Below are 21,145 nucleotides of genomic sequence, written 5' to 3' on the forward strand. Positions count from 1 at the left end.
GTGTTGGTGGCAGGCCTGGTGACATATCCTTGAGGACATATGTTGGCAGCCTTCTTGGGATCCTTACTCCCCTCTGATTGTCTCTTTTGTCTGTATAACTAATCAAAACTTAGGGCAAGCAAAAGCAGAGATTAATTTTGTCGTATTAGGTCTCGGAGAGGAGGAAAGATGAGAAACACTTGTGCTATACCGACCTAGTGATTGATTTGTTTTCTACCTCAACTCCATTTGACACGTGAGCTTTGACAAGTCACAAGTGTCCACAGGGAACTCATCTGCAAAATGGAGCCCATCCTCCAGGTGTGAACAGGATGTTTTGAAGTGTAGGTGAGTTAAGATGGGTGAAGCCGATATACACAGTAGAACCTGGGTCTATATTGGGTACTTAACAATCCCGGGTCTTTCAGATGAAGTCTGAATTCTGCCATTTGGAGTTACACATTAGCGTTATCTGTGTAAATATCAACCTAGAAATGTGCAGACAGAGCACCTCAGTGTTTGGAACTCAGGTCTGTGGTGTTCGTCGATGGGTCCTTGCTCCAGTCTCTCCCAGCTGGTGGGATTGCCACAAAATGACGTAAAAGTGGTATCTCGGGTTTTCCGTTTGATAAATCATTCCTTACCCACCTAGGGCTTAATAAATTGGAAGTTTTACTGCTTAGAAAATAATCAGGTGTTAAGAGAAGCACCAAATGTACTATCATTTTCTGAAGGTTAATGGGCTTTTTCTATTTCTGTGTTTCCCTCCACAGCAATACCATCGAACATGAGGCTGCTTCTCCCGATGCAGCAGAGATTGAAATGTCACAGCAGCATGATCAATTAGATGATGGAGAATAGAGGCATTTGCTACCTGACCTTAATCCACCGGGCCAGAGGGACTGCATGGAGAAGACTGAATGTGGAGAGACTCCCAGGCAGAGGAAAGTGGCAGAGGAGAGTTCAAACGGGTGCCGAGCCGCTTAAATGTTGACTCATGACGAAAAGGATATCCTCAGGATAAAGGCTTATGATGACACGTATTGGTTCACTCATTCAGTTCTGAGTGAGGACAAAATAAACATAAGCACCTTTTAACAGCAGCAAAAAAAAAAAAAAATATGGTAGAAAAGGAAGCAGGTAAGTTTTTGCAAAAAGTCTGGATTTTGGATCATGTAACCTGCTGAACTGAAGTGACAAGGAGAAAGACGCCAATGACATGCAGCTGTCAGATGCTCTACGAAGAAGACAGTGGGAGATGTGACTAAGGCACCAGGAGAGCTGTCTTTCTCTCTTTAAAGCCCTGTCCTGGGAAGGAGGGTTAGACACCTTGGGATGGGAATGACAGACAGGAGGGGTGTGACTTACTCGAAGGAATGGCTCCCCAGTATTTGGAACTTGACAACGGTCTCTGGAGCCACCCTGACCGGCTTCCCTGGGGCTGCTTCGGCGGATAAACACGGTGGTAGAGGGTGGTAGAGGGATTCTTGCGTTAAACTAGATGACTTCAATCACTCCCTAATATGCCTGCCCTGGAGCTTCATACCCTCCTTGGAGAGGTCTAAGATGGCCCTGAGGCTTGTTGAGGAGCAGAACTAAATGAACTTCGGAGCTGCTTAGGCTTTGATAGAATCAGTCCTTCTCGGCAGCATGTGTGCGCATCACCGTGGGCCTGGGAATGGTTGCGAGTCTATTTTGATTATGGACAGCTGGTGTTCGCTAAGGGCTTTATCGGATTAGTCATCCGCAGTAACAATGATATGAAGCCTTTCCCCTGGATGATTAGTCGAGATCTGTTATGTTTACTCTTTCAGTTTTATACTTATTTTTCTTTTCCGTTTAAGGACAACTCAATGTAAAAGGGTGTTGTGGTTGGGAATCTGTTTTCCCAAAAAAAGCCACTATTTTTTCCTAGGATCCATTTGGTTGTTTCTATTTGTGGAGTTCCATTGCGAGACAGCAGTTTATCATAGCTGTGGAAAACCAGCAGGAGGTTCAGAGGAAAGCCATGGAAACGATGAAGACCAGGAAAATGAAATGCAAACATGTATCCTGGGGAGGTGAGGTTGAGGATAATGTTGATGCGTGTTTGCATGTCACTTTCCCTAGCACAGCGACTCAAATACATATCTGTTGATTAACTTGTGTGGGGCTGTGCACGACTGTGGTCTTCTAGTTTACGAAGGCTAACGGGGACGATGTTTTCTGTTGAGATCTGTCTCTGAGCTTCAGGAGGAGCACGTAGTGGGTCCTCCACACTTCACAAATATTCATGGATTAAATGGAATTCAGTGTTAGTTTCAATACAGGCATCCTGCTGATAGTAAAGATCATTAAACTTTAAAATGTGTTCCCAAGGAACACTGTGGCATCTTCATTTGAGAACATCTTTTAAATTGGATAGCTAATTATCTGTTTAGAATAAAAGCAGAGAAATAGTTCTGAGTACTTCTTAAGGACTCATACAGTTCTTGATTTCACTTGTGTGCTTTGCTTGTGTGTAAGAAGAGTGCTAGTTCCGTAACTCGGGGTGAAATAACACACGCACAAAAGATGAGTAGGTAGACAGAGTCGTCTTATTTGAAATCATTATTTTTCTCTCATCAAAAAGTATATGATTGTCCTAGTTCTGCACTATCAAATTTCCTCATAAAAAATGGTCACATATGTTCCTGAGAGTACCCAACATGTATTACAAACCGACTGTTGTCCCCAGGAGAAATCGATTCTGGAGAAGAGAGGTTAGAATAAAACTTGGACTTTTCTTGAAAAAGGAACTGCAGAGAGGACATATTGTTTCAGAACAGATAATGCCAATAAGATGTAATAGTGTCAAGCTGAAAGATGATTATAATTGTACCATTGGAGAAACTTTCTGTTCTTCTTTTTCAGGTGGATGGATACTATGGTAGACATTTCAGGGAAGACCACCTTTCCAGGATCCATGATCTCCCTCCTGCTACTATCTCCATTCTCAGCCAGGAGGTTTAGGTAATAGTGACCCTCCCTCCAGGTACATACTTAGTTGGCTCTCATCGGGTTAGTCTAATTGGTATATCCCAGCCTCCCTGTCCTCGTAGTAAGAGTGTGTGACACAACAGGTCAATTGCAGAAGAGACCTTCTCTTCCTCTGGATGGGGTAGGAAGGAGATGTGAGGGCTGACACTGCTGCAGCCATTAGCTACAAGGAGGGAGAGCCCAGATCCTGCCAGATGAAACTTACTAGCTCTTTGGTCTTTAGTTTCCTCATCTTTAAAATGAAGATGATAATATTACTTTCCTGTAGGTTTGTTGAAATTAAGTTGTTTAACTTGTATAAGATGCTTAGGGTAGTAAGCACCAATAAATGATACTTACTGGTAGATATGGTATATTTCCTCTATTTTAAGGGAAAAAAAAAACCCATCATTTCTCCTCCCTGAGCTCAATAATGTTTTGGACCTAAGCTGTTTGGCTAATTGTATTTAATCTCATAAATTATTTTCTTTTCTATTACCTCCATACTTCAGCGATCTCTGCAAAACCTTCATTGAATTTTAGACTTCCCAGAAAATTGGGTTTTCCAGTAATACATTGTCCACATCAGCATTTAAATAATGAAAGGTCCAGGACTGATCTCTAATCAGAGAGCCATCTCTGGACTTGTATCTCCGAAATGCCTGATTCTTCTTGAACTGTAGTTTTGGGAATAGTTTTGCAGAGAAGGAAGAGTTGAGTGAGGATAGAAAATCAAGAAAGAAGAGCTGGGGTGCTCTTTACTAGCAGCTCCCACAGACTGGATGGGTTTTCACATGGTAACTGATCTGGGGCATCTGTTGAGCTCTCAGAGTCTGAGCTAATAAGGTCTGCACAGGCAGGTCTGGGAAGTCAGAAGCTGCACACACCCTTGGAGTCTTCTCTGCTGTTCTTGCTGTCCCAGTAGCATTTCTGCCTTTAAGATTCATGTTGATCTGCTTATTATTTCAAAAATAAGATTAGCAGAGTTAGAGAATAATGCTTGGAATCCATTCAGAAGAGATTAAGTAATGGATTTTTCTTTGGAAAGGAACTGTTCTATTTTAGTAAGAAATTTGTCCAGTTTTTGGTTAAATTTGACAAAACAAAGACATCTGATAGTTGTGGATATTTTTGTAGGGCTTTGGGAGGTACAGATAGGAACTATGCAAAGATAGGCACATTTAAAACAAAAAGGGTCGGGGGTATCCGGGTGACTCTGTTGGGTGTCTGTCTTCAGCTCAGGTCATGATTTCAGGGTCCAGCCCCATGTTGGGCTCCTTGGTCAATGCTTCTCCCTCTACCTCCACCCTACCCCTCCCACCAACTCATGCTTGTTTTCTCTAGCACTCCATGTCGCTCTCTCTCAAATAAATACATAAAATCTTAAAAACATAAAAAGGGTCGACAACATAGGTCACCTGTGGGCAGAGCTGTGGGCAGGGGGAAGACTTGGAGGGAAACTTCCATGTTTTTACTTTATATGTAGAGTACATCTGTATGGTTTGAATTTTATTTGACAGCAAATGTGGACTTGCATAATTTTAAGAAATTAGCTAACATGTTAGTAATCTCGTCCAAGTTGAAGGGTTATATTTTCTATGACTAATTGTTCAGATTCAGATTATTGTAATCATACCAGGGGTTTATACTTGAGTCACCTAAGGATTCAGGTGAATTCAGACTCTCTTAAACTTAAATGTTGGGTACACAGTAAACTCCTTATTTATGTTTGGGACAGTGTATAATTTATTGTTTCTTTTCCTTTTCCTTTTTTTTATGATTTTTTTTTTTAAATTTCGACAGAGAGAGACATAGCGAGAGAGGGAACACAAGCAGGGGGAGTGGAAGAAGTGGGCTTCTCACTGAGCAGAGAGCCCGATGTGGGGCTTGAACCCAGGACCCTGGGATCATGACCTGAGCCAAAAGCAGACACTTAGCAACTGAGCCACCCTGGCGTCCCTCTTTTCTTTTCTTTTTTATTTTATTTACTTATTGACACAGAGAGAGAGAGAGATCACAAGTAGGCAGAGCAGCAGGCAGAGAGAGAGGGGGAAGCAGGGTCCCCGCCAAGCAGAGAGCCTGATGCGGGGCTCGATCGCAGGACCTGAAATCGTGACCTGAGCTGAAGACAGAGGCTTAACCCACTGAGCCACCCAGGTGCCCCTAATTTAATGTTTCTGAAAGCCCACCTCACTGATCTCTTCTCTGAGCTCCTTTACACACACCCCTGCCACCCCCCCCCCCCCAATTTTTTATACTGTAGAGGTTTGGGCTGTATTTATATCCGTAATGACTGTTTTGCCTGAGAGATTTGTTCTGAGATAAAACAAAACATATTTATGGGTATTTATGACTCTTGGCTTTCACCATTTCCTGTTGAATGAAAATCATTTGCCTTGTGAACGGAACTTTGCAGTCACTGCACACTCATGGTGACTGGAACTTTCTGGTGCAGTTAGATCCAGCAGCTCATGAAAAGTAGAAGTTTCGGTGGAGAGATGGGCCCTTGGGTTGTCCAGCCCAACCTTTCAGTTCATATATGGGGAGAAGTTGGCCCAGGGTGCTCAGAGGAATTTCCAAGTTTCTTGCATTATTCTTAGGAGCAGGATGGGGACCAGCAGTCAGTTCCCCCCCGCTCTTTCTGCTTCGTGATTCCTGACCTGTGGAGGGGCCATCCAGAAATCAGCTTGCTCACGTCATTTGTGTTCTGGATGTTAGAACCGGAGTTGAGCCATGTGGGTGGGACTTGGAGAATCTGAATGATAGGGAGTGGAGTTAGTGTAGCAGACTGTAGTATAAACAATGAAATGCAGGTTTAAACAGAGGAGTATTTTATATCCGTGTAGCAGTTTGAAGAGATTCTTTTCTTTCTACGTATAAAAATAATACATGCTCAATTGAGCAAATTTTTGAAAACCTAAAGAAGAAAATTAAGATTACTCTTAACTGCATGGTCAAGAAATGATCAAGATTAGTATTTTGGAATGACACACACATACATTCACGTACAATCCAATCAGATCATGTCGCATCCATAATTTTGTATCCTGGTTTTTTCACTTGCTATTATATGATGAGCCTTTTCCCATGTCACTCAGTGTTCCGCAAAGAACTCGGTTTTTAAATCCCTAACCAGCTAATATTCTTAGGTCGTTCTTTTTGGTTTTTATTGTTTTAAATGACGAGCCCTGAGGACTGGACGGAGTGGAATAAATCCTGCTACCGAATGGAAAGAAGGGCGCTGAGGCTTGGTTCTGCGGTCTGAGATTCAGCCTGGAACGTTCAGGGACAACGGCCATGGAGAGCTGTCAGTCTTCTGCCAGCAGCGACACAGGTCCTCAAGAGGCAGGTGACAGAAAGTCAATTCAAAGACACACACTAAAGACAGTGTAATAGATTCCCCCCCCCCACCCCATCAGCACAAATTGATAATGCAAAGCACTGTTCAGACCATAGACTGGTCCCTCAAGCTGCTGCAAGACAGAGCCCTCCTCTCCCAGGTGGACACAGATGCGCAAGCCACATTTCTGCATCAGACGCCAATTACCTAGCCTGTCCCCCCTTTGACACATGGCTTTTCGATTGTCCCTGTTTATTACTGTTTTGCCAGACGCAGGGCCATTAAAGGAAGAACAGGAAAAATTGCAAACTGTCCACCCTGTTCCTCGCTAATCGGTTCTGCATAAAGGGTGTGATGAAAAATGGGGTCAAGTATCCAAAGGGCTCGCCTTCTTCTACTTCATGAGTTCTGTGTTGCCATAGATAATTGAGAAATTTGCAGGGTTAGAAGCACCGACATAACCTCAAAGGTGTAAGTCAAACTCAGCATTGTGGCCGGTTGATCCCTTGGGGCTAGGCAGCAGCTTTGCCTGGTAGAGAGGACCCCACTTCTGAAAAGGGCAGAGTGCATGGGGTTGAGACGCAGGTGACCTCCAGCCTCCCTCCGGTGCTCGGAGCGCAATGATGCCGTTTCTCCTCTCTTCCCGCACTTCCTCAGATGCCTCCGATGCTGCTGCTCATTAGAGAAACTAATTATACCTCTGTTCCAATGAATTAAACAGAATTCAGGTAGGGAGCCTGGAACTTCGGGAGAGCAGAGAGTTTATGTAATGATTCCAGGGAAATGTTCCTGAGTCTGATAAATACTCACAAGGTATTGAATGCAATAAAGATGCAGGGGTGTTTTGCTTTCTTTGTGTTTTCATTGTGAGTTGGGTTGATGATGAGTCTGCTGCCAGCAGGGATGGTTTCCTCCCGTGCAGGAATGCCAGATTTGCAGCGCTTGGTGGAATGAGCTAGGAATGTGATTTCTTCCTTTCTCCAGCAATTTTCTGCCTGCCTGCATGAAATGCTAATGAACGTCTCACACATGACAGAGCAATGAGATATATTCTTCCTTTGCTATTTTTGGCAGGTTCTGACTTTATGAAGTTTAGGACTTAATGTAATGGTGACGAGACACTTAGAGCAGACCCTTCCCCCCTCCTCCCCCAAACTTGTGTGTCAGCTGCTCCTCTCCCTGCGCGAGCAGATGTGTCGCATCTCTGATTTGAAAGGGGCTCTGTATCACTGTGGTGCCCAGGCATCCCATCTTCCTCCACCATGCCTTTGTGTCCAAGAACTGGGAAAAGTCTAGCTCCAGCCAAGAAAGACTTGAACTTTAATCTCAGACCAATTCAGGCATTGATCATTAGTTGTAAATGAGTAGCATTAAAGCCTGATTCTATTTAATTTATTATTTTAACTAGTCAGTGGTGGGTTAGGGTGAAAATAGGGAGTTGAACATGCTTATGGGCTGCAGGTTAAATGCTTACGTGAGTTGGTAATTATACCAGGAAATGAATGTGCTTGTGGGAGGGACTAAATAGAAACAACTTCTGTAATCAGCTTTGGATTTAGGGACTTGGTTGACTGATGGAGCCAATGGGAGAGTGTAGTGTGGGGCATGGTGGCCTTTGCTGGTGGCATTGATGGGTGGTCCTCTGATACTCTTGCCACCTCTGCAGCAGGTCCATATCAGCTTTGGTAAGTGACTGAAGGTGTATGAGGCCCCAGGATGGAAGCTTGTGAACTTCAGAGACAAATGGAGATGCTGCTTTGGGGGAGGTCTTCTGGTAGTGTTGAGGATGAAGAGCCCAAGCGTGGGAGGTTGGGTTCATCCCGCTTCTTGGTTGCAACCCAAGACTGCCTGTGGCAATGGGTCACGATTTATTCCGGCTGCAAAAGCATGAGAGAGAGAAACGAAGAAAGAAATGGATTTTGCAAATGCAGTAACACTTAGAAAGATCCGGGGCAGAGAGGAAGAGGGGTCTGGGAGTACATTCCCCAGCATGAATCCAGCTGGTTCAGATTCGCCTGGTTCTGACGTTCAATTCGGCTTCCGTATCTCCTTGTTTCCGTACCATCTTCACCTTCTGCTCTACTCATTCATCTTCTGGGTGACCTCAGAAATTCTCATGTTTGGTATTAAAGTTGCTATCCAAAATCCCAAGGTTGCAGAAAATGCCAGTTAAGTGGCCCTTTCTTTGATCACTCAGATGCCCAGAAGAAGTTCTCTTAGTTTCTGTCACATAGGAAAGAAGTGGGAAAATGTCACGAATGGTTAAATGAATTGGGGATATACTTGGTCTGCGATAGACCTGATCTCAGGATGGTCTTGGGTGGTGAGCTCAGAATAATTATTAAGTACCAAGAAAGAGGAGTTGGAAAGGTCCTTAGGTTTTCTGAAAGAGCTTCAATATTTGGAGAAAGAAAACCTAATAAACTAGCATTTGTGGCTGGAATACCAAGGCTGTGGAAGTTTTATTGAAGATTATGGAAGGGTGAAGAATGTGGATTGCGTTGACCTGCACTGGCCAAGCCAGCAACACCAGACAGGAGGTAGAGCTTGAAACTTATGAATCTATAGGATGTGCTTCCCACAGAAGAAGAAAGATATGAAATATAAATGGATTCAAAAAAGATTTAGATGGATAACAATAACAGCTATAAAGGAAGTTATTAGGATCAGGGGGATACATTCCCATCTCTGTTTTTAATATTTGAAGTATTATTTTGTAGCTAATTAAAAAAATGCATTCTTCTAGCAATTTAGAGAAGGAACAAGAAAATAGAGATTAATCTCATTTTACTTTTAACATTTTGATATATTTGCTTTCATTTTTCCACACTATTTTAAAATCATCTTATCTTGGCTGTGACTGAAATTTTGTTTGCTGCTTTTATATTTTTATTGAAGCCCAAAGTTTTCTCAAGTCTCCAGGGAATCTTTCTTTTAAATGTGATTTTAAGATGCCATTGACTTTAGGACACATTATTATTTTACATACTGATATGAAAGGACCATAATGTTTTTAATTAAGCTATGACACAAAGCCTTAATGATCACCTTCCATGAAAAATTTGTCAGTAGTACCAGCCTTTTAATGCTTTGACATTTCTTTCTAGTTCAGGGATTTGGCAATTCTTTTCCCTTTATTTGCATTATATGGCATGGAGAAGAAATACACACACACACACACACACACACACACACATGCATTTGCATATGACTTAGAAAACAAAATGCAACATCTCTTCGTCTACCTATGTCCCATAAAGTACTCACATGATTTATCGCTTTGGAACAAAATGTGAACTAGTGATCATTCCTCCTGTGACGAATATTTGCCTCACCAATACAAAATTTACCCACTGCTGTTCTATTTACATGCCTTTCTGTGTACACAAAACTTTTCTTTGCAGTGCTGAATCACAGTGTTACTTCGAATACATTTTAAGTAGCAGTGAAATCAACATGTGTAGTACCAACAATGTACATAATTCAACTGAGGAAATGACAAGATGAACATCTGTGACCATGTTCATGCGTGCCTGGCAATGACAGCTACTTCTTGTCTACTGCGTGTCTGACGGGGATAATAAAATGCTGGCTGACTACTTCTAAGACATATTTCAAGTTCAGAGAGGTTAAAATGTGGAAAAAGGTGAATCTTACCATCAATGGATGCACCTGAATTTTAATTAATCATTTTGTTATGCTGGGTCTTTTATTTATAAAAGTTATGTGCTTATTAAAAAAACCAAACTTTTTTCTCTCATAATACAAATGTTTCTTTGCATTTGTGACTATTTCTTTGGGATAGGTTCTGAAAAGTGGAATGATATTCTAGAGGAAGCCAGGAGTCTTGTTAAGGGAACACTGCAGCCTCCAGAGATGCCTGTTTAGGGAGGAACTGAGCCTTAAAATAAGAACCGACTTGTGAATAAATCACCTTGAAAATGGATTCTTTTGTCCCAGTCAGGTCTTCAGATGACTGTAGTGTCTTGCAAAGAAAAAAAAAACACTGAGAGACTGCTTCTAGATTTCATGAAGGAGAAAAGTCTGTGTTAAATCCGGATTAACATCGTGTAATATTACATCCCTCTATCAAATTGCATTATCTTATATTAAACAGGGCCATTTAGAATAATGCACATTCCTTTTGATCTGGAATGTTTCCATTTTCCTTGAGTTGATTGTCTGATCTGTGTGGCTTTAGGTCTTTGCCTTGCAGATGCTTAATATGGATGGGATCCAAACGTATGTCAAATTGAATATTGCTAGATATTGAGAGTTCAAGACAAAACAGGAGGGTCAAATTCTGTGTGCTATGGGGGAAGATCACAGTAGCAATTTGACTGAATTAAATTCAAGAGTACTTACTGAGTGTTAACATAGCATGGGCTAACTAATATGAGTACAGTGGACACACACACACACACACACACACACACACACACACAATGATCATCCTACCTTCGTGGAGCTTACAATCAAGAGGCACCATGACTCACTCCAAATTTCCTGAATTGTACCCTCATCTTCTGTACCAAAATGTAGGTATAAAGGTGTTTGAGGGGTGCTGAAGTTGGGAAAGAAGTATAAATGTTTCACTGGGAGGAGGAATTTTTCTCTTTCCTTTATAGAATTTCTTAGAATTCAGTAGTTGGCTCATTCTCTACCCTCAGTCCTGTGTGTGTGTTCTTTTGTGTGTCGGGCACTGTTGGTCAGAAACTGTATCCGCCCCTATGATGTCCAGCTGAACAACAGGTCACCGATATGATTTCCTAAAATTCTGAGTGTCCAACAGGATCTGCCTGCTTTAGGTTACCCCGGGACCTCAAAGGTCTGGATTTCCTCCCAGGAATGGAAATACTGTGTGTGTTGGTGGCTTGTTCCTCTGTGGCACCTGCATGTAATCCTTGTCACCCTCCCAGAGGTGGTGTGGCACAGTGGACAGTTATGGGAACTCAGAAATTTGGCATTATAAGAACTAAGTTTGAATCTGGCCCTTTCATCTCTTTAGCTGACTATGATCTTAGGAAAAATGCTTAATTTTTCAAACATCGTCACATCGTTTCTGTAGGAACCTTATGATATAGATACAATCAAGTCCATTTTACACTTGAGAAAGCAGGAGTTTAGCAAGGTTAGGTAATTTTCCCAAGAGCCAGGGTTCAAATACATGGAGTCTGACTTTAGTGTCCATACTTTAGGACTCCTTTTGTCAATTATTAAGGGTGCAGTACAGTATTTGGTGCCTAGTAAATTTGCAGTAAAGTATAGCTATTGTGGCTATTATGACTGAGAACGGAGATAGCGGAAGAATTTACTAATGGTGGAAACAAAACCTTAATGGCAGACCTGTGCTGGAGTTAGGTGGGAGTATAGAATCATTCTCCTTCGACCTCTGACCTCAACCACATGTAAGGCTAATCTTGATGAGAGTGGTAAATGTCAGTTGTAATTGAAAGATCTAATTTTTATAATTCTATTTCCTCTGTGATGAAGAATTACACTTTTGACATTTTCAGTTAATGCTCTAGATAGCCATGGATTGACATATGTGGTACTAGGGGTTTTAAACCAAGAGCTGAAATACAGAGATGAATCCATAATGAGTTAAGACCTGTTAAAAGTCTCAAGTTAAAGAAAATATCTGTAATCAGTGCCATTCTGAGGTTTTAAAAATGCTCATATTCTACATGCACAAAAATAGGGTGAAATGTACGGAACTCCCCATAGATGGCAATACATAAACAAATTCTTGGCAGTGAGGTACTGTTATCTCTGGCTCAGCAGGAGAAAGGTGGTGGAAAATCCTTATCATTTCCTTCCCTATCTTATTAGCATTACAGAGGTTAATCCTCAACGTTAACACATCTTCTCTGAGTGCTTTCCTTTTCCACTTTCAAGTTTTATTTATTTATTTTTATCCACCATAGAGAGATATTGTCCTCCTCTTTTGGGTTGCATTTAGGTAAGGAATTGATGTTGTACAAATATCATATTTAAGAATGGCTTTCCTGTTCTTTGTTTTTTTTCCCCCAAGTTTTCTCTTGCATCTGAAATAGCCTCTAAGTTCCTGGAGAGGATTAAAAAAATCATTTTATGGCCATAATCAGAAAAACAACAACAACAACAACAAAACTACTGCAATTATTTTTCCTTCTTTGAAAGAGAACCAAACCTCTTTTTTTTTCCCGTATGATTTTGATCAAAATCATCTTGTTTGGGTAGCCAGACAGGACAGTGACTTGGTCATAAACATATCTATGCTTATAGGTCTCTGGAGAGGTTGAAGAGCTTGATCTATGACCACCAAAAGATGTGCTCCGGTTACCAGCTGGACTATGAAAAGTGAATTCAAATAGTATCTGTTAATGAACCCATTCGAAAAATGATTCTTTCAAATTAAGCTAATCAAGGTCAACTTCTCCAGGGGCTGCTGGCGACACCTAACTGTGTGGCTTTGCATCTTTGTGTCAGATTCCAAAGGGACAATGAAAAATAAAAATTTCAATCAAAATATTTCTGTTTTTAAAGGAAGAGGAGAAGAGAACTCATTGTGTTGTACTTACGTAAACACTTACAAATGTGCAAGAAAACCAGTTTTGTTTCTGGAGTATGAGACAAGTCAGACTTTTGGCCTGGGACCTAATTGAAATCATTTATTGTTCATGATTTAGTGTTTTTGTTTCTGTGTGTTTGTTTTTAGAGTGTGTTAGTCTTCAGGATCAAATAAATCAAATAAAAAAGAACTTTTCCTTTAATTTTACACTACTTAAATGAGAATGTGCTGTGGATTTTGTCAAAAAAATAAGTAAATTAGAAAATTTAGGACATTCTGCTCATTTGAAATGTGGCTAGGTCCAGTCCATCATCACCCTTTAAATATTTTTTCTAAATAGATTTAGACAAGTGAATGAATCTAAAATATTTTGTGGGAGAATTGTCAAGAAGCTACAAAGTTGTGACTCACAGTGTGCATTTATTGAAAACTGTAAGGGCAAAGAATGGCAGAGCTGATTTTAGGAGCCCAAGAATGTATAATTAAATCACTCTGCTTTGTTCATAAAAGTGACTGAGGACTAACAGAATCTGCTTTCATCTCTCATGGGATGCTGTTTGTGAAAGAGACAATTCATATGATATAGAAGTTAACCTGCCTCATGAAAAAAGTGTAATGCAGTTTTCTGTTTCTGTTGCTGAATCACAGTCCTTCAAACTCTTCAGTTCCCTCCTGGGGAACTCGATCAGATCCCCCCTGTAATCTGTGAGGGTAGACAGGCATAAAAATACCACAGAGTTATTAATGATGGGGCAAATGGAAGATTAACTTCCTTCTTAAAAACTGAAAGGCATCACAGAATGTGGTCTTTGATTTTACCCAGGTATGAGGGGTCTGGAAAATGTCTTATTGAAATCACAGGTATTTTTTATGGGGCTCCTAAATCTGTCTTATATTGTTGTTTCCTCCCATATGTTTATTGTCAACTAACAGCTTAGAACTGATGAGCTGTGTGGGGATGTTTTGTAAAGCTGTAGCCCTTGCTTTCTGACAACTGTTTCTTTTGTTTAGCTCAAACCTCTTCTTAAAAAGAATACAGCTTGGTGACCGCATTGATGGACATAGAGGCTATTACGCTAAGTGAAATAAGTCGGAGAAAGACAAACATTGTATGGTGTTTATAGGTGGAATCTGAAAAACAAAACAAACAAACAAACTAAACACAACTGAAACGGACTCCCAAAGACAGAGAACAGACTGGTGACTGCCAGAGGGGAGGGGGGTGGGGGATGGATGAATGAAGAGACGGAGGGAATTAAGAGGTACAGACTTCCCGTTAATGAAATACGTAAGTCATAGAGATGTAAAGTACAGCATAAGGAATATAGTCCCTAAAGTAATAATTTTGCATGGTGACAGATGGTAACTAGACTTATCGAGGTGATAATTTTGTATTGTATATAAATGTCAAATTACTATGTCGTACACCTGAAACTAATATAACATTGTATGTCAACCACGCTTTGATTAAAGAAAGAATACCATTTATGTGCATATCTCTTGTCTACAGAGTATGACCAGTAAGTGTACTTTATATGATGTGAAAGGGGGTTTAGTTAGGTATAGTTTCTTTCCTTGTGATTAAAATAAGGTGACATGCTTGAGTTTGGGGAGGATCGCTCAGGCCCTAGAGAGGGAAATGGGTGAGGAGGAACAGCAATGACCTGAGTGAATGTGGCAGGAGGAGGATCGATAAGAGGGAACAGAATTCAAGCATGTTCTAGGCAATGGATTTATTGGAAGGATGTATTGAGAGGGGAAAGAGGATTTTCTTATGGCTCCAAAGTGCCTCCCTTGGATGATGGTAGATTCCATTCACTGAGCTCAGGGATGCGGTGGCAAGAGGTCACTCTGGCTCTTTGAGATTGAGATGCCTCTGATGCATGCATGTGGTTCGGCTAGGACTTGAGCTTGAAACAGAAACCTGCACTGAAGATTGAGCATGGGTAGTGTTCGTCTACGAGATAGGCGCGAGTGTGTGGTGTGGGAAGAGAAGGAAGGGAAGGAAGGAAAATGAGAAAACCCAAACACAAAAGGTTGGGTCCAGGAGGAGGAGGTTGGGAGATGACAGTGTCAAAGAAGGGCGACGAGGATATTTAGTCTCTGCACCTATCACATGAGGCATGGTTGAGTGAATGGGCCAACTTTGGCTCTAGGGAGAGCGGATCCTTTCGAGAGTGGAATAGTATGCCTTTCAGTCTTTTAATTTATTATTATTTTTATTTTTTAAAAATTGTATTTATTTATTTGAGAGGGCATGAATGGAGGTGGGTAGTGGTGGGGAGGGCAGAAGGAGAAGCAGGCTCCCTGCCGAGCGGGGAGCCCCACTCAGGGCTCAATTCCAGGACCCTGGGATCATGAGCTGAGCTGAAGCCAGATGCATAACCCACTGAGCTACTGAGACTCCTTTCAGTCTTTTTTTTTTTAAAGAAGGACTAGATTCAGTTTGTGTTGCTCCCAAGGAACTTTGTAGAGGTCAATTCTGCTTTTGTTTATGGAAGTACTTTCAGAGCAGAAACACAAAACACAGGAGGTAATTACCTCAGCTGCCTCTCTGTTAGAGGCGCTCCAGCAAAGAAGTCAGTCCTGACTGGAAGGGGCTGGGTGGGGACGCGAGGTGACATCTAAGATTCTCTGAAGCCTGAGAGTTGATAAAGAGACTATAAATTCATACTTTTTATGAAATTATTTTTGAAAAATTTAAGCTCAGCTTTAAGGGGACAGTACCATACTGTGGAGATGCGACAGACATGCACAGTGAGTGATGCCCGAGTCTCCTTTCCTCACATTGCAATATTCAGGCTTAGAAATTACATGGGTCAACCATTCCAAGGAAAGAACAATTTTTCTTGCATTGTTATCCTATTTATGTTCGAAAAATGAAGTATTTTTATAGTTGTTTGTACTCTAATAATGTATAATTGATGAATATTGTTTTTTTCCCCCAGCAAAGATACCATCTTTTATAATACAGACTTGTTCCTATGCTGATTCTACATCAGAGCCTGAATATATCTTTGAGAGGTTCACTCTTAATTATGGCACCATCATGCCTTAGCTATTGTACCAAAGAAGACTCAGACAGAAACATCCATTGTTCATGGGGAATCTTTAAGAATATATTATCAGGTGGAAATAACTACATGCGTAGACCACCTTTGATCTTATCAGTGACAGACAGGTGTGGCCGTGTTAGGAAGGGTAGGACTTATTTTGCAGAAAAGCATCTCTGATGGGACATGTTGGCTGAAGGTTGGGATGGGGACTAGGAGTAGACTTGACTGGGAGTGGAGTTGTTCATATAATTTCTCCCTCTCAGTTCCAGACTTTATTATACTAAATTATAATTTGCATCATTCAAATGCAAATGAATTCTCAAAAGCCCTGTGTGGGTTTCATGTAATTCTTTTTGGGCAAGAGATGCTCAGTGTTTCACTTATTTGAAAGAATTCTGTGATGCAACCGATTCCAAGGGGAAAAAAAATGTGAATTTGAGAGTGTTTGTCCCATTGGAAGGGCTGGTATAATCATATCAAATTCACATCTGGTTTTATTTTGCTGACTGTCTCTCCTCTTGGCTTCCCTCAAGTGTATGTGACTCATGGGCTATAATGCTCTTTACCTGACTTTCCCTTGTTCCCCTTCCACTATAAAAGTGAGGAACACAGCGGAAAGTTTTGAAAAGCATAACACGCTAACGATATTATGAAAATGTGGAAATTCATTCAATAGTAACACTTCATTTTTGGCCTTTCTGAACCGCTCTTGCAGCCGCCCAAACTGCTCGTGATGCGGGACACTTCATAAGTCACCAAACCTCCCTTGGCAGTTTAACGTCTTTTGTTCTAGAAGGTAAGAAAATATTCCCGCAGCTTTTAATGCTCTCCAGCTGTTCGTTGGTAAAGACCTCAACAGGAGGCTCTCAGGGAGAAAACGGTGCTTGCTTTAAATTCTAAAGGAGACTCTACAAAAAACCTGACTCCCTTTGGCCTCTGCTTTTGGGAAATGATCTTCTCTCATCAGCCCCGTGACACTTCTACTGCTTCACAGAGCTTTTCAGTGGTGGTCCTGTGGTCACTGGCTCAGGTCACTTCGTGCACAACTAACTGGTGCGAGCTCCCCTTCAGATTTTTTTTCTGACCAGGTTCTTCTGGGTAGAGAACATGGTGTAGTTCTCAACAGGTTCTTTTGGGAATTGGTCATGCCAGATGCTTCGTGGTGAAAAAGGTGGCATGGGACAAATCAGGCTGGGAAACACATTTAGAGCTCATGTTTATATTTTATTATTTATTTATTTATTTTTAAAAAGATATATTTATTTATTTGACAGAGAGAGAGAGACAGCGAGGGAACACAAGCAAGGGGTGTGTGAGAGGGAGAAGCAGGCTTCCCACTGAGCAGGAAGCCCAATGCGGGGTTCAATTGCAGGACCCTGGGATCATGACCTGAGCCAACAAGGACCATGACGCTTAACAACTGAGCCACCCAGGCTCCCCTAGAGCTTGTGTTTAGAGATGACATATTTAAGGGCCTGAGAAATTCTGCAGTTAAGAATTTTTCTTTAACTCTGTTTAACCCACTAGTAGGATGTAGTAATTATGAACACCGACTTTGAGCACAGACATGGACCGAAATCCCAGGCTCTCTATTAGCCATGAAACCTGGGCAAGTTACTTCCCTATACAATGGGAATTTTTTTTTTTTTTAAGGTTTTATTTATTTATTTTTGAGGGGGTGGGTGCAGAGGGAGAAGGAGAGAGGGAATCTCAAGTTGACTCTGGGCACAGAGCCTGATATGGGGCTCTATCTCATGACCTGGAGATCATGACCTGAGCTGAAATCATGAGTTGGACCCTCAGCGAATGAGCCACCCGGGCTCCCCTGATGGAAATCTTCCAGCTCCATTTTAGCAGTTGGAATAATGAGTTTCAGCTCATAGGGTTTATTGTGGATGGCAAATAATATAACATTATGTAGAACATTTGGCAGAATGCCAGGATCAGAGTCCACACACAAGTTTCTTGTTTCTAGTATAATATCATTATCTTATTTGAATGCGTGACTCTGAGGGCAACACACGAGAGACTACTCTTCTAAGGAAACCAGATGGGGAATGCTGATCTGATAGATTGAGATGTGTATCAATATTTTTAAAGAACTGAGGGAGCCGGTACCTGTGATGTGATGAGAATTCTTGAAGTTGGCTGTTATCTCTTTCCCAGAGCTGTTTCCTAGAGAAAATATATAGAATTTTGGGTACCTAATGTGAAATTGACTTTGAAATATAATACTCAAAGGTTGTTATAAACAAGGCCTATTTTCTGTCTTGAATATCAAAAGCTAAATGCTAGGATGTAAACGTCCAGAAAGAAGCCCCAAGTGAGTGAGGATGAAGGGAAATTTGTTTCCTCATGTAAAGAAGAATTTGAACACTTGTGCAAAAAGGCTTGAAGCCGACTTTTCTCTTGATAAGGGACGAGGTATCAGGCTGATTATGACCAAGTTTCCAGTAGATAATTAGTTTTTAAGCTCAAGTGAAATGGAGAGAAGTTTTGTGTTCAGTTCAGTTTTCTGCTCACCCTTTGAGCGACCTCCTGCCCTTTTCTTAATTCCTTCTCACCCTAGGCACCTTGTTCAGATGAGATAAAATCTTATGGAAACCTGCTTTTAGCTTAATGTTTGAAAGTATCTGGTGGTTAATTTGTGTGGAAGTGTAAAATGGTGTTTCTCAACCTTTGCGCTAGTGACATTATAGACTGGATAATTCTGGACTGTGCTGGCCTGTCCTGTGCTTTGTAGGATGTTTAACCAAATCTCTGACTCTTCTCCCTAGATGCCAGTGGCACCCTTCACCCTAGTTGTGACAACCAACCGTGTCTCTGGACATTGTTGAATGATCTCTGGTGGGCAATATTCCTCTCTCCCCTCACAGAAAACCACTGAGTACAAAAGTTTTACAGCAGTTAAAAAAAAAAAAAAAAAAAAAAAAGGATGCCTGGGTGGCTCAGTAGGTTAAGGTGCTGTCTTTGGCTCAGGTCATGATCCCAGGGTTCTGGGTTCGAGTCCCACATCTAGCTCCTTGGTCAGCGGGGAGCCTGCATCTCTCTCCACCTCTGCCTGCCACTCTGCCTGGTTGTGTGTGTGCGTGCTTTCTCTCTGATAAGTGGATAAAATCTTAAAAAAAAAAGTTTTAAAGCAGTTAAATCTCTACCACTCTTGGAGTTAGATTCCCTTTTCAGCATATGTCATTTCTTAATTACCCAAGGTGGAACGGTGAACAGAAAATTCATTTATAAGATGCTAGTCAGGGAAGAATGATTTTATGCAATCCAGTCCAGAAGGTAGATGTCTTCTTTACTTAAACCCCATGGGCTAACCCTGTGAGAGTGAGTCAGCTCTCCTCTTCAGTGGATGGCTTGACACAGGTTTGAGGCTCCATCCTCATCGGTATTAAAATCTGAAGTCTAGGGCTTCTGGGTGGCTCAGTCAGCTAAGTGTCCTAGTCTTGGTCTCAGGGTCGTGAGTTCAAGCCCAGGTTAGGCTCCACACTGGGTTTAGTGCCTACTTGAGGAAAAAAGAAATTGAAGCCCATTTCCCACCCTTCACTCCAAATATTTTTAATGGTTGAGCATTAAACAATGAATAGGGTCTCTGATCCTCTGCCTGACTTAGTCATTAACAAAGCAAACTAGATGGACAGCTAGTTTTTTGCCCTCTGGTAATCGAATTAGGCTTATTGTTCAACAAGCCCTGTGGCAGAGCAGCATTTCAACAAAGGCAAGAAGTACATTCTAAATTGGTGATATTTCAGGGTGTCTTTAAATACCCATTTGGCATTGAATCCCAAAGAACAAGGGCTGAAGTCCAAAGACTGCTGTTTTTTCTCTAATTTGCATTTGGCTTTTTGCATGTGGGATCTTTCTGCCTGCCTGCCTCCCCTTCCCCGCCTCAGTTGGGGCCTGCTCTGGGAACTTTTGTTTTAACAAAGAGGAACACGTACTGTGCAATGAAAACATTGGCTCTAAATCATTTCAGCTATAAAATGTAGCTGTTTGGAGCCCCGTAATTGGGCCCGTGGTTCTGAAAATAAGAAGGACTGCCAACATCTGAATGTGTTGGTTAATTGGTCCACGGGGAGAGACCCAGGGAGTGTCCAAGAGACCGGTTTTTGACTTTTTTATTGTTCTAGTTTTTCTATGGGACCTGCAGTAGTCCCTTGCTAATCGTTTGCCACCACTAACCGTTCGGTACCACAGAATTCATAATTCTGACACGGGGTGGAGGGGGAAGCTCGAATGCTTGGCAGGCAAAAATACGTGTGCTTTGTAGATTTAGCGCAAAGTAAGCAGGAGTGTTTCTTTATGGTGACAGCATGGCTTGGGACACCAGCTACAATGTTATCTGTGAAAAGCAGGTTGGTAGCTGTGCAAAATCCTTGTGTTGGTCTCAGAGCAAATAATTAACTCATTTATTTTAGATATTTAAAATGTGGTCAGAATTCGCATTGCTTCGTGAAATCCATAGTTTAAGGATGTATATGAATGTGCATACTCGTAAAAATAGCCAAAACTTTAGTGATCTGATATTTGTTTCTATGATTTGTTCTCTGAAAATCAGATATTAAGGAGATAGTCTGTTCTGTGAAGTTTGAGAGTATGGATTCCTTGCAAGGAGACGGAAAGAGGGTTTAGTCCTCTTTCCGTTTTGCCACACCTGAGAGAATGTGTTACAATCTATATAACCTTGCATTTTTCTTTTTTAATTAATGAATGTTAATCCTGAAACCAAGAAATGTGAGAAATGTGGCTCCAGGGATGTTGAGGGTGTCCGTTCCGGAAACAAAGGGAGATTCTGGGGGAGGTCAGAGTTGAAGTGAGCTTAGCCAGTGGTTGAATGCCAACTTCTTGGAAGTATGGAGGGTAGTCAGAGGGCATTCCAGGGGGCAAGGGTCTGATATCTAGCACCCGGCATCACAGAGTACTCAGTAAATGCTGACTGAACTAGTTAATAGCCACCACCTCCTTTACTATAATATTCTTTCTTGGCTAAAAGGCTAAGAGGGCTCAGGAAAGTAGACAATGAGGGGCAGGTACGATGCATCAACCTCATGGAGAATGGATCATAAAGATTGATTCCTTGGATGAATTTGGTAGAAAGTTTATTTAAATTCGCTGAACTAAAAGGGGGAATTTATTAAATACTGAGGGGGTCTTGCTAAACCCAGGGACAGGAATTCAGTCAAGACTCTGGAATTGACTGGAAGCAGAGAATTAACA

At 41.5% G+C, this 21,145-nt stretch overlaps 1 long non-coding RNA gene across 2 annotated transcripts in view; it reads left to right on the forward strand.

Moving 5' to 3' along the window:
* LOC131813830 (uncharacterized) overlaps positions 1-21,145 on the forward strand; it is a 138,857-nt gene that overhangs the window by 19,229 nt on the left and 98,483 nt on the right. The window contains exons 4-6 of one of the 2 annotated variants that reach the window (XR_009346991.1): positions 150-323; positions 753-2,039; positions 2,872-2,970. This is a non-coding gene — a long non-coding RNA (uncharacterized LOC131813830). The remainder of the gene's footprint in view (positions 1-149; positions 324-752; positions 2,040-2,871; positions 2,971-21,145) is intronic. The other variant, XR_009346992.1, reaches the window with a different exon arrangement.

The sequence above is a fragment of the Mustela lutreola genome, chromosome 13, assembly GCF_030435805.1.
Source record: "Mustela lutreola isolate mMusLut2 chromosome 13, mMusLut2.pri, whole genome shotgun sequence".
In the NCBI taxonomy this organism is placed as follows: domain Eukaryota; kingdom Metazoa; phylum Chordata; class Mammalia; order Carnivora; family Mustelidae; genus Mustela; species Mustela lutreola.